Below are 13,505 nucleotides of genomic sequence, written 5' to 3'. Positions count from 1 at the left end.
TCCCAGATGCTACCTTCGGACAGGTACATTTCTGGATGGTAGTCTAGTATACGGCTACTCCCTTTCCCAGACGCTACCTTCGGACAGGTACATTTCTGGATGGTAGTCCAGTATACGGCTACTCCCTTTCTCAGATGCTACCTTCGGACAGGTACATTTCTGAATGGTAGTCTAGTATACGGCTACTCCCTTACTCAGATGCTACCTAGTGTACGGTACATTTCTGAAGTGTAGTCTAGTGTACGACTACTCCCTTTTACCATCAGATTCAGCCTACTGGACGACTCATTCTGCAACTCAGATTCGATTTAATGTACGATCCATTCTGAGCTCCAGCAACTCCAATGCGGTCTAACGTACGACCCATTCGGATCCTCAACTACTCAGATGCTACCTAGTGTACGGTACATTTCTGAAGTGTAGTCTAGTGTACGACTACCCCTTTCATCATCAGATTCAGCCTAACGGACGGCTCTCTCTTCAACTCAGATACGATCTAGCGTATGGTCCATTCTGATCCTTTATCCCCAACAGCATATGACACACTCCGACTCCCCAGCGAAGTCGGCAGCCTAATGGATGACTCATTATTCGGTCTAATGTACGACCCAGTGTGGCACCCATGTCTTCCAATTGGCCTAATGTACGGCTCGATCTGAAGCTTTCGTCATCAAACCTCCCGGATGGCATCTTTAAGCCCATCTCCATCAAGACCAACTGTCGATCCTCAAGTGCAAATTTTTGGGGCATTCTAGTGTTCAATAATCTTCCACCTCCAGACCACGAATGGCATACACGCCATCCTAACTCTCTCGGTTCAAGAATATTGAACAGGGGCAGCTGTCATACCCCAAAATTTACCCATCATTTTTCCTGAAAAAAAAAAAAATTTAATTAATTAATTAATTAATTAATTAATTAATTAATTAAATAATTAAAATAAATAAATAAATAAAATATAACAAATTATTTTGGACTTGGGTCTCCCTCATTCCAAGCCCATTACCCACAAAATTAGTCTATAAATACTGAAGTTTCAGTAGAGGAAAAGGACTTGGAGTTAGACTTAGAGTTTACACTGGGAGATTCACTAGAGAAAGAAGGAAGAGAAGCAAAACACTCTGAGGTTTCCTTGGAACAAAACCTTGAGGAAAAAGAAAGAGAGAGAACAGAGAAGGACGGATAGAAACTTTGGCATAGGAACCCTGCCAACCCGGAGAATTCAGAATAAAGAAACCCTGAAGGCAGCTCATCCGCCCCGAAGCCATTGCCGCCCAATTCCCGCCGCCTAACTCATTCCGATACCACAAGTGGTCAATCCCTTCAACCTTGAATTGGCAAACAGGTTTGCATATCTCTATTGTTTATACTTTCAATTGGCCATATCTACACATATAATGCATCATGATTAAATGTTGATATATAATTTGCTTTCGTATGTGAATTTAAATATGCCTGAATACCCTGAATGTTTGACCATGCTGTTCCTGTGATAAAATGCCATAAAGTTCAAGGTTCCTAACATGGGGCTGTTTTTCTCAAAATTCAAAATCCGTGGCCGTTCGCCTGGCCTTCGCTAGGCGAGGCAGAGGCGAACGAGACAGTACCTGATTTTTCTAGTCTGTTTTTTTTTTATGTTTTTATCATAGCCATGCATTATTCATCCTATCCTATTTACTGTTGCGATATTTTTCCGGTGTAATCTTCGATTGCACCCTGATTTGGTATTCTGACATGTTTCTTTTTGAGCTTCGAAAAGGTTCACATATCCCAGGAAAAGGTTATTGGCTAGGTATTCCACTTTATTTGTGGGATACCCTTGTGGAGTTTTCACCCTAAATTACCTAATTAATTTTGATGTATTAATTTTAATGTATTAATTTTAATGTATTAATTTTAATGTATTAATTTTAATGTATTAATTTTAATGTGGGAGAATTCCTCCTAATCACCTAATTAATTGTAAAACTTTGCCTTTGAATAAGTGATCTTGGACCTCTCTTTGTTGCCTTACGATTACGATATTACGGTCATGTCCCGCGAATGTGGGGATACCCTTAGCAAAGACCCTTCGGTTAAATCATCATAAAATAAATTATAGTCCCTCGGATGTTGCCTTCGAATATACAACTTTGTCCCTCGATGACCCTCCGATGTTGCCTACGGTTAAATGATGATAGTCCCTTCGAATGCTAAGGTATCCTCATAACTGTTGCCTTCAATGACCAATCGATGACCCTACGATGACCCTTTTACATCCAAAGGATAAAACTACTTATTTCTCAATAATAAGGACAGTTTTACCCTCATAAGGATAGGAAATGCCCGTAAAGACCTTGGGTCGGTATAACTCTTAATTGCTGGCTCACAACTTAAAACATTTTTTTTGCACCTCACACCTTTCAAAATGCCTTTAGAAAATCACCACTTGGTATACATTCATACTAGAATCATTACCGAGTTATATTTTTCTAAACAATTTTCAAAACTAAAACGGGATAACCACTTTGTATACATTCATACAAGAATCATTACAAAGTTAAATTCTCTTTTCAAAACAATTTTCCAAACAATTCACAAACACTTTTTTAGACAAAAATAATATAAGTGATCGAGCAATTAAGAGCCCATGGATAACCATGGATACAAAGGGTGCTAACACCTTCCCTTTGTATAATGTACCTCCCGAACCCAAAATCTAAATTAAGGTCTTTCCTGTTCTATTCCACCTTTCCTTATTGGATAAAAGAAAAGTTGGTGGCGACTCTTGCTAACCGCGACATTGCGATTAAAACCACAAAAAGTCCAGTTCACCGTATGACAACAACTAATCAATAAAATACAATTACAAATACTTTTATTAAAATCATTTAAAATGTTTCAATGAAACATAGGTGGTTTCGTGGTGTAGTTGGTTATCACGTCAGTCTAACACACTGAAGGTCCCCAGTTTGAGCCTGTGCGAAGCCAAAAGGTGTTAACTCTAATTTGAATTTTAATGCTTACCACTATAATTTTGTAAATTTTACAATGCATCAACATTAATTTCAAAAGTTAATTTACAATTTTGTGAATCAACAAAATAAAATTTATTTTCTTCAATGAGCCAAAGAGACATGTCGTAAGAGAGAATATAGCTACATTCCATATTATTTAAAAATGACTAGGACGAAGAACGAAGTTGATTAAGTACTTTGAAGACCATAGACACATTGCGATCAAAACCGTACCAGACAGGCCGCTATGACTAGTTGAAGAGAAAACGGAACAGTGTCATGTCCAATTAAACATAATAACCTATAAAACAAAACCATAAAAATCGATTGCGAACCGCTGAAATCGAAAAAAATCAGCGTTTCAGAAGGTTCATAGTCTGGGATATAGAATAAATCATCTTTTCAAGTCTTATAGAGAGACTGACTCGTCTTTTTATCTTGATGAGTGTGGAAGTAAAGGATAAAATACTTTAACTGGGTGATTGCCAAATGTGGGAGGCAAGAAAAAGAATAGAAGTTGTTGAAAAGAGAATAAGTTACCAAACAATACAAATCTATGTTATCTTTGGTGGAGGCCGAGTAAATGGAGTATAGAATATTGTTTTCAATTTATTATAGTTGAAGTGGAATTTAATGGATAGTCCCATACTACCTTTTTTTTTATGTTCACATTAAAAAAAAATCGTTATTTATTTGTGTTATGATTACGTAGTAGTTTAAAGTGTCATAAAATTCTTTTTCCAAACTAAAACTTCGTATTGTGAATTAAGAGATTATGACTAAGTCCTATGAATAATCTTTTATTAAAAACAATTTAAGATCAAATACCAAATTTATTCCTTGTGTTTATTTACAAATTCAATACTCACTCGTGTAGTACTACCATATTTGTATAAAATATGGAAATTTTATTTCTTTGGTAATAAAACAAATAAATATATCTTATATTAAATTAAAATTGTCAAATGAATTGTTTCCGATTTGACATTGGCTCGACTCTAGCCAAAACTTAAAACCTTACACTCTTATCTACACCAATTTATTGTTTGGTTCAGTTTTAACTATTGTTATATATACAATGAATTAGGTAGCAAAATCCAAAAGTGTTCAACCCATAATTAGGTCTCATGCCATAATTGACTCTCACAACACTCCAATTTAAATATGTGATTAAATTCACTGTTAACTACTTTACTTAACTAGAATTCATTTAAATTCTCAACATTATCTATTACTTATTTTCTGAACATAACCCCTAATTCTTATTTTCTTTCTTTTCTGAAATCTATTTTATATAAATATACTACTCCATCATTCTAATTTAAAATTGTCTTTACTGATATTGACACATTTCTTATATTAATAGTTAGTTTGTTAATTTCCAATATAAAATCAATATTATTTAATAATAAATTTTTAATAATAGTAGTCAGAGGAATGCATATGTGGGTAAAGGTTTAAAAAATAATGGTAACCTTGGGGGGGGGGGGGGGGGGAATAATAATAAATTTTTCTTTGGTATTTTTAATGGACAAATGATTTTAAACAGATTTTTGTTTTTTCAAAACTGACACATATTATGAGTCTGATGGATTAATTAATTCTTTTTCACGAAAGGTCGTGTTACTTAAAACCATATGAACTATCATTAAAATTGATATAATAATAAACTTTCATCAGTCAAACAATTGAAACATTCACATTTATAACTACATGTAAATGGAATAACAACTAATCAATAAAATACAATTACAAATACTTTTATTAAAATCATTTAAAATGTTTCAATGAAACATAGGTGGTTTCGTGGTGTAGTTGGTTATCACGTCAGTCTAACACACTGAAGGTCCCCAGTTTGAGCCTGTGCGAAGCCAAAAGGTGTTAACTCTAATTTGAATTTTAATGCTTACCACTATAATTTTGTAAATTTTACAATGCATCAACATTAATTTCAAAAGTTAATTTACAATTTTGTGAATCAACAAAATAAAATTTATTTTCTTCAATGAGCCAAAGAGACATGTCGTAAGAGAGAATATAGCTACATTACATATTATTTAAAAATGACTAGGACGAAGAACGAAGTTGATTAAGCACTTTGAAGACCATAGACACATTGCGATCAAAACCGTACCAGACAGGCCGCTATGACTAGTTGAAGAGAAAACGGAACAGTGTCATGTCCAATTAAACATAATAACCTATAAAACAAAACCATAAAAATCGATTGCGAACCGCTGAAATCGAAAAAAATCAGCGTTTCAGAAGGTTCATAGTCTGGGATATAGAATAAATCATCTTTTCAAGTCTTATAGAGAGACTGACTCGTCTTTTTATCTTGATGAGTGTGGAAGTAAAGGATAAAATACTTTAACTGGGTGATTGCCAAATGTGGGAGGCAAGAAAAAGAATAGAAGTTGTTGAAAAGAGAATAAGTTACCAAACAATACAAATCTATGTTATCTTTGGTGGAGGCCGAGTAAATGGAGTATAGAATATTGTTTTCAATTTATTATAGTTGAAGTGGAATTTAATGGATAGTCCCATACTACCTTTTTTTTTATGTTCACATTAAAAAAAAATCGTTATTTATTTGTGTTATGATTACGTAGTAGTTTAAAGTGTCATAAAATTCTTTTTCCAAACTAAAACTTCGTATTGTGAATTAAGAGATTATGACTAAGTCCTATGAATAATCTTTCTATTAAAAACAATTTAAGATCAAATACCAAATTTATTCCTTGTGTTTATTTACAAATTCAATACTCACTCGTGTAGTACTACCATATTTGTATAAAATATGGAAATTTTATTTCTTTGGTAATAAAACAAATAAATATATCTTATATTAAATTAAAATTGTCAAATGAATTGTTTCCGATTCGACATTGGCTCGACTCTAGCCAAAACTTAAAACCTTACACTCTTATCTACACCAATTTATTGTTTGGTTCAGTTTTAACTATTGTTATATATACAATGAATTAGGTAGCAAAATCCAAAAGTGTTCAACCCATAATTAGGTCTCATGCCATAATTGACTCTCACAACACTCCTATTTAAATATGTGATTAAATTCACTGTTAACTACTTTACTTAACTAGAATTCATTTAAATTCTCAACATTATCTATTACTTATTTTCTGAACATAACCCCTAATTCTTATTTTCTTTCTTTTCTGAAATCTATTTTATATAAATATACTACTCCATCATTCTAATTTAAAATTGTCTTTAATGATATTGACACATTTCTTATATTAATAGTTAGTTTGTTAATTTCCAATATAAAATCAATATTATTTAATAATAAATTTTTAATAATAGTAGTCAGAGGAATGCATATGTGGGTAAAGGTTTAAAAAATAATGGTAACCTTGGGGGGGGGGGGGGGAAATAATAATAAATTTTTCTTTGGTATTTTTAATGGACAAATGATTTGAAACAGATTTTTGTTTTTTCAAAACTGACACATATTATGAGTCTGATGGATTAATTAATTCTTTTTCACGAAAGGTCGTGTTACTTAAAACCATATGAACTATCATTAAAATTGATATAATAATAAACTTTCATCAGTCAAACAATTGAAACATTCACATTTATAACTACATGTAAATGGAATAACAACTAATCAATAAAATACAATTACAAATACTTTTATTAAAATCATTTAAAATGTTTCAATGAAACATAGGTGGTTTCGTGGTGTAGTTGGTTATCACGTCAGTCTAACACACTGAAGGTCCCCAGTTTGAGCCTGGGCGAAGCCAAAAGGTGTTAACTCTAATTTGAATTTTAATGCTTACCACTATAATTTTGTAAATTTTACAATGCATCAACATTAATTTCAAAAGTTAATTTACAATTTTGTGAATCAACAAAATAAAATTTATTTTCTTCAATGAGCCAAAGAGACATGTCGTAAGAGAGAATATAGCTACATTACATATTATTTAAAAATGACTAGGACGAAGAACGAAGTTGATTAAGCACTTTGAAGACCATAGACACATTGCGATCAAAACCGTACCAGACAGGCCGCTATGACTAGTTGAAGAGAAAACGGAACAGTGTCATGTCCAATTAAACATAATAACCTATAAAACAAAACCATAAAAATCGATTGCGAACCGCTGAAATCGAAAAAAATCAGCGTTTCAGAAGGTTCATAGTCTGGGATATAGAATAAATCATCTTTTCAAGTCTTATAGAGAGACTGACTCGTCTTTTTATCTTGATGAGTGTGGAAGTAAAGGATAAAATACTTTAACTGGGTGATTGCCAAATGTGGGAGGCAAGAAAAAGAATAGAAGTTGTTGAAAAGAGAATAAGTTACCAAACAATACAAATCTATGTTATCTTTGGTGGAGGCCGAGTAAATGGAGTATAGAATATTGTTTTCAATTTATTATAGTTGAAGTGGAATTTAATGGATAGTCCCATACTACCTTTTTTTTATGTTCACATTAAAAAAAAATCGTTATTTATTTGTGTTATGATTACGTAGTAGTTTAAAGTGTCATAAAATTCTTTTTCCAAACTAAAACTTCGTATTGTGAATTAAGAGATTATGACTAAGTCCTATGAATAATCTTTCTATTAAAAACAATTTAAGATCAAATACCAAATTTATTCCTTGTGTTTATTTACAAATTCAATACTCACTCGTGTAGTACTACCATATTTGTATAAAATATGGAAATTTTATTTCTTTGGTAATAAAACAAATAAATATATCTTATATTAAATTAAAATTGTCAAATGAATTGTTTCCGATTCGACATTGGCTCGACTCTAGCCAAAACTTAAAACCTTACACTCTTATCTACACCAATTTATTGTTTGGTTCAGTTTTAACTATTGTTATATATACAATGAATTAGGTAGCAAAATCCAAAAGTGTTCAACCCATAATTAGGTCTCATGCCATAATTGACTCTCACAACACTCCTATTTAAATATGTGATTAAATTCACTGTTAACTACTTTACTTAACTAGAATTCATTTAAATTCTCAACATTATCTATTACTTATTTTCTGAACATAACCCCTAATTCTTATTTTCTTTCTTTTCTGAAATCTATTTTATATAAATATACTACTCCATCATTCTAATTTAAAATTGTCTTTAATGATATTGACACATTTCTTATATTAATAGTTAGTTTGTTAATTTCCAATATAAAATCAATATTATTTAATAATAAATTTTTAATAATAGTAGTCAGAGGAATGCATATGTGGGTAAAGGTTTAAAAAATAATGGTAACCTTGGGGGGGGGGGGGGATAATAATAAATTTTTCTTTGGTATTTTTAATGGACAAATGATTTGAAACAGATTTTTGTTTTTTCAAAACTGACACATATTATGAGTCTGATGGATTAATTAATTCTTTTTCACGAAAGGTCGTGTTACTTAAAACCATATGAACTATCATTAAAATTGATATAATAATAAACTTTCATCAGTCAAACAATTGAAACATTCACATTTATAACTACATGTAAATGGAATAACAACTAATCAATAAAATACAATTACAAATACTTTTATTAAAATCATTTAAAATGTTTCAATGAAACATAGGTGGTTTCGTGGTGTAGTTGGTTATCACGTCAGTCTAACACACTGAAGGTCCCCAGTTTGAGCCTGGGCGAAGCCAAAAGGTGTTAACTCTAATTTGAATTTTAATGCTTACCACTATAATTTTGTAAATTTTACAATGCATCAACATTAATTTCAAAAGTTAATTTACAATTTTGTGAATCAACAAAATAAAATTTATTTTCTTCAATGAGCCAAAGAGACATGTCGTAAGAGAGAATATAGCTACATTACATATTATTTAAAAATGACTAGGACGAAGAACGAAGTTGATTAAGCACTTTGAAGACCATAGACACATTGCGATCAAAACCGTACCAGACAGGCCGCTATGACTAGTTGAAGAGAAAACGGAACAGTGTCATGTCCAATTAAACATAATAACCTATAAAACAAAACCATAAAAATCGATTGCGAACCGCTGAAATCGAAAAAAATCAGCGTTTCAGAAGGTTCATAGTCTGGGATATAGAATAAATCATCTTTTCAAGTCTTATAGAGAGACTGACTCGTCTTTTTATCTTGATGAGTGTGGAAGTAAAGGATAAAATACTTTAACTGGGTGATTGCCAAATGTGGGAGGCAAGAAAAAGAATAGAAGTTGTTGAAAAGAGAATAAGTTACCAAACAATACAAATCTATGTTATCTTTGGTGGAGGCCGAGTAAATGGAGTATAGAATATTGTTTTCAATTTATTATAGTTGAAGTGGAATTTAATGGATAGTCCCATACTACCTTTTTTTTATGTTCACATTAAAAAAAAATCGTTATTTATTTGTGTTATGATTACGTAGTAGTTTAAAGTGTCATAAAATTCTTTTTCCAAACTAAAACTTCGTATTGTGAATTAAGAGATTATGACTAAGTCCTATGAATAATCTTTCTATTAAAAACAATTTAAGATCAAATACCAAATTTATTCCTTGTGTTTATTTACAAATTCAATACTCACTCGTGTAGTACTACCATATTTGTATAAAATATGGAAATTTTATTTCTTTGGTAATAAAACAAATAAATATATCTTATATTAAATTAAAATTGTCAAATGAATTGTTTCCGATTCGACATTGGCTCGACTCTAGCCAAAACTTAAAACCTTACACTCTTATCTACACCAATTTATTGTTTGGTTCAGTTTTAACTATTGTTATATATACAATGAATTAGGTAGCAAAATCCAAAAGTGTTCAACCCATAATTAGGTCTCATGCCATAATTGACTCTCACAACACTCCTATTTAAATATGTGATTAAATTCACTGTTAACTACTTTACTTAACTAGAATTCATTTAAATTCTCAACATTATCTATTACTTATTTTCTGAACATAACCCCTAATTCTTATTTTCTTTCTTTTCTGAAATCTATTTTATATAAATATACTACTCCATCATTCTAATTTAAAATTGTCTTTAATGATATTGACACATTTCTTATATTAATAGTTAGTTTGTTAATTTCCAATATAAAATCAATATTATTTAATAATAAATTTTTAATAATAGTAGTCAGAGGAATGCATATGTGGGTAAAGGTTTAAAAAATAATGGTAACCTTGGGGGGGGGGGGGGAATAATAATAAATTTTTCTTTGGTATTTTTAATGGACAAATGATTTGAAACAGATTTTTGTTTTTTCAAAACTGACACATATTATGAGTCTGATGGATTAATTAATTCTTTTTCACGAAAGGTCGTGTTACTTAAAACCATATGAACTATCATTAAAATTGATATAATAATAAACTTTCATCAGTCAAACAATTGAAACATTCACATTTATAACTACATGTAAATGGAATAACAACTAATCAATAAAATACAATTACAAATACTTTTATTAAAATCATTTAAAATGTTTCAATGAAACATAGGTGGTTTCGTGGTGTAGTTGGTTATCACGTCAGTCTAACACACTGAAGGTCCCCAGTTTGAGCCTGGGCGAAGCCAAAAGGTGTTAACTCTAATTTGAATTTTAATGCTTACCACTATAATTTTGTAAATTTTACAATGCATCAACATTAATTTCAAAAGTTAATTTACAATTTTGTGAATCAACTAAATAAAATTTATTTTCTTCAATGAGCCAAAGAGACATGTCGTAAGAGAGAATATAGCTACATTACATATTATTTAAAAATGACTAGGACGAAGAACGAAGTTGATTAAGCACTTTGAAGACCATAGACACATTGCGATCAAAACCGTACCAGACAGGCCGCTATGACTAGTTGAAGAGAAAACGGAACAGTGTCATGTCCAATTAAACATAATAACCTATAAAACAAAACCATAAAAATCGATTGCGAACCGCTGAAATCGAAAAAAATCAGCGTTTCAGAAGGTTCATAGTCTGGGATATAGAATAAATCATCTTTTCAAGTCTTATAGAGAGACTGACTCGTCTTTTTATCTTGATGAGTGTGGAAGTAAAGGATAAAATACTTTAACTGGGTGATTGCCAAATGTGGGAGGCAAGAAAAAGAATAGAAGTTGTTGAAAAGAGAATAAGTTACCAAACAATACAAATCTATGTTATCTTTGGTGGAGGCCGAGTAAATGGAGTATAGAATATTGTTTTCAATTTATTATAGTTGAAGTGGAATTTAATGGATAGTCCCATACTACCTTTTTTTTATGTTCACATTAAAAAAAAATCGTTATTTATTTGTGTTATGATTACGTAGTAGTTTAAAGTGTCATAAAATTCTTTTTCCAAACTAAAACTTCGTATTGTGAATTAAGAGATTATGACTAAGTCCTATGAATAATCTTTCTATTAAAAACAATTTAAGATCAAATACCAAATTTATTCCTTGTGTTTATTTACAAATTCAATACTCACTCGTGTAGTACTACCATATTTGTATAAAATATGGAAATTTTATTTCTTTGGTAATAAAACAAATAAATATATCTTATATTAAATTAAAATTGTCAAATGAATTGTTTCCGATTCGACATTGGCTCGACTCTAGCCAAAACTTAAAACCTTACACTCTTATCTACACCAATTTATTGTTTGGTTCAGTTTTAACTATTGTTATATATACAATGAATTAGGTAGCAAAATCCAAAAGTGTTCAACCCATAATTAGGTCTCATGCCATAATTGACTCTCACAACACTCCTATTTAAATATGTGATTAAATTCACTGTTAACTACTTTACTTAACTAGAATTCATTTAAATTCTCAACATTATCTATTACTTATTTTCTGAACATAACCCCTAATTCTTATTTTCTTTCTTTTCTGAAATCTATTTTATATAAATATACTACTCCATCATTCTAATTTAAAATTGTCTTTAATGATATTGACACATTTCTTATATTAATAGTTAGTTTGTTAATTTCCAATATAAAATCAATATTATTTAATAATAAATTTTTAATAATAGTAGTCAGAGGAATGCATATGTGGGTAAAGGTTTAAAAAATAATGGTAACCTTGGGGGGGGGGGGGGGGAAATAATAATAAATTTTTCTTTGGTATTTTTAATGGACAAATGATTTGAAACAGATTTTTGTTTTTTCAAAACTGACACATATTATGAGTCTGATGGATTAATTAATTCTTTTTCACGAAAGGTCGTGTTACTTAAAACCATATGAACTATCATTAAAATTGATATAATAATAAACTTTCATCAGTCAAACAATTGAAACATTCACATTTATAACTACATGTAAATGGAATAACAACTAATCAATAAAATACAATTACAAATACTTTTATTAAAATCATTTAAAATGTTTCAATGAAACATAGGTGGTTTCGTGGTGTAGTTGGTTATCACGTCAGTCTAACACACTGAAGGTCCCCAGTTTGAGCCTGGGCGAAGCCAAAAGGTGTTAACTCTAATTTGAATTTTAATGCTTACCACTATAATTTTGTAAATTTTACAATGCATCAACATTAATTTCAAAAGTTAATTTACAATTTTGTGAATCAACTAAATAAAATTTATTTTCTTCAATGAGCCAAAGAGACATGTCGTAAGAGAGAATATAGCTACATTACATATTATTTAAAAATGACTAGGACGAAGAACGAAGTTGATTAAGCACTTTGAAGACCATAGACACATTGCGATCAAAACCGTACCAGACAGGCCGCTATGACTAGTTGAAGAGAAAACGGAACAGTGTCATGTCCAATTAAACATAATAACCTATAAAACAAAACCATAAAAATCGATTGCGAACCGCTGAAATCGAAAAAAATCAGCGTTTCAGAAGGTTCATAGTCTGGGATATAGAATAAATCATCTTTTCAAGTCTTATAGAGAGACTGACTCGTCTTTTTATCTTGATGAGTGTGGAAGTAAAGGATAAAATACTTTAACTGGGTGATTGCCAAATGTGGGAGGCAAGAAAAAGAATAGAAGTTGTTGAAAAGAGAATAAGTTACCAAACAATACAAATCTATGTTATCTTTGGTGGAGGCCGAGTAAATGGAGTATAGAATATTGTTTTCAATTTATTATAGTTGAAGTGGAATTTAATGGATAGTCCCATACTACCTTTTTTTTATGTTCACATTAAAAAAAATCGTTATTTATTTGTGTTATGATTACGTAGTAGTTTAAAGTGTCATAAAATTCTTTTTCCAAACTAAAACTTCGTATTGTGAATTAAGAGATTATGACTAAGTCCTATGAATAATCTTTCTATTAAAAACAATTTAAGATCAAATACCAAATTTATTCCTTGTGTTTATTTACAAATTCAATACTCACTCGTGTAGTACTACCATATTTGTATAAAATATGGAAATTTTATTTCTTTGGTAATAAAACAAATAAATATATCTTATATTAAATTAAAATTGTCAAATGAATTGTTTCCGATTCGACATTGGCTCGACTCTAGCCAAAACTTAAAACCTTAC

At 30.5% G+C, this 13,505-nt stretch overlaps 4 non-coding genes across 4 annotated transcripts; all 4 read left to right on the top strand.

Moving 5' to 3' along the window:
* Positions 1-6,695: 6,695 nt before the first annotated feature.
* Positions 6,696-6,769, top strand: TRNAV-AAC (transfer RNA valine (anticodon AAC)). The gene has a single exon. It is a non-coding gene; the product is annotated as a tRNA-Val (tRNA).
* A 1,821-nt stretch (positions 6,770-8,590) lies between these two features.
* Positions 8,591-8,664, top strand: TRNAV-AAC (transfer RNA valine (anticodon AAC)). The gene has a single exon. It is a non-coding gene; the product is annotated as a tRNA-Val (tRNA).
* A 1,822-nt stretch (positions 8,665-10,486) lies between these two features.
* On the top strand, positions 10,487-10,560 carry TRNAV-AAC (transfer RNA valine (anticodon AAC)). The gene has a single exon. It is a non-coding gene; the product is annotated as a tRNA-Val (tRNA).
* Positions 10,561-12,385: 1,825 nt separating this feature from the next.
* On the top strand, positions 12,386-12,459 carry TRNAV-AAC (transfer RNA valine (anticodon AAC)). Its single transcript has one exon. It is a non-coding gene; the product is annotated as a tRNA-Val (tRNA).
* Positions 12,460-13,505: the final 1,046 nt, after the last annotated feature.

This window comes from Lathyrus oleraceus, unplaced genomic scaffold (assembly GCF_024323335.1).
Source record: "Lathyrus oleraceus cultivar Zhongwan6 unplaced genomic scaffold, CAAS_Psat_ZW6_1.0 chrUn0119, whole genome shotgun sequence".
In the NCBI taxonomy this organism is placed as follows: domain Eukaryota; kingdom Viridiplantae; phylum Streptophyta; class Magnoliopsida; order Fabales; family Fabaceae; genus Lathyrus; species Lathyrus oleraceus.
This window is presented reverse-complemented; position numbering and strand designations above follow the sequence as displayed.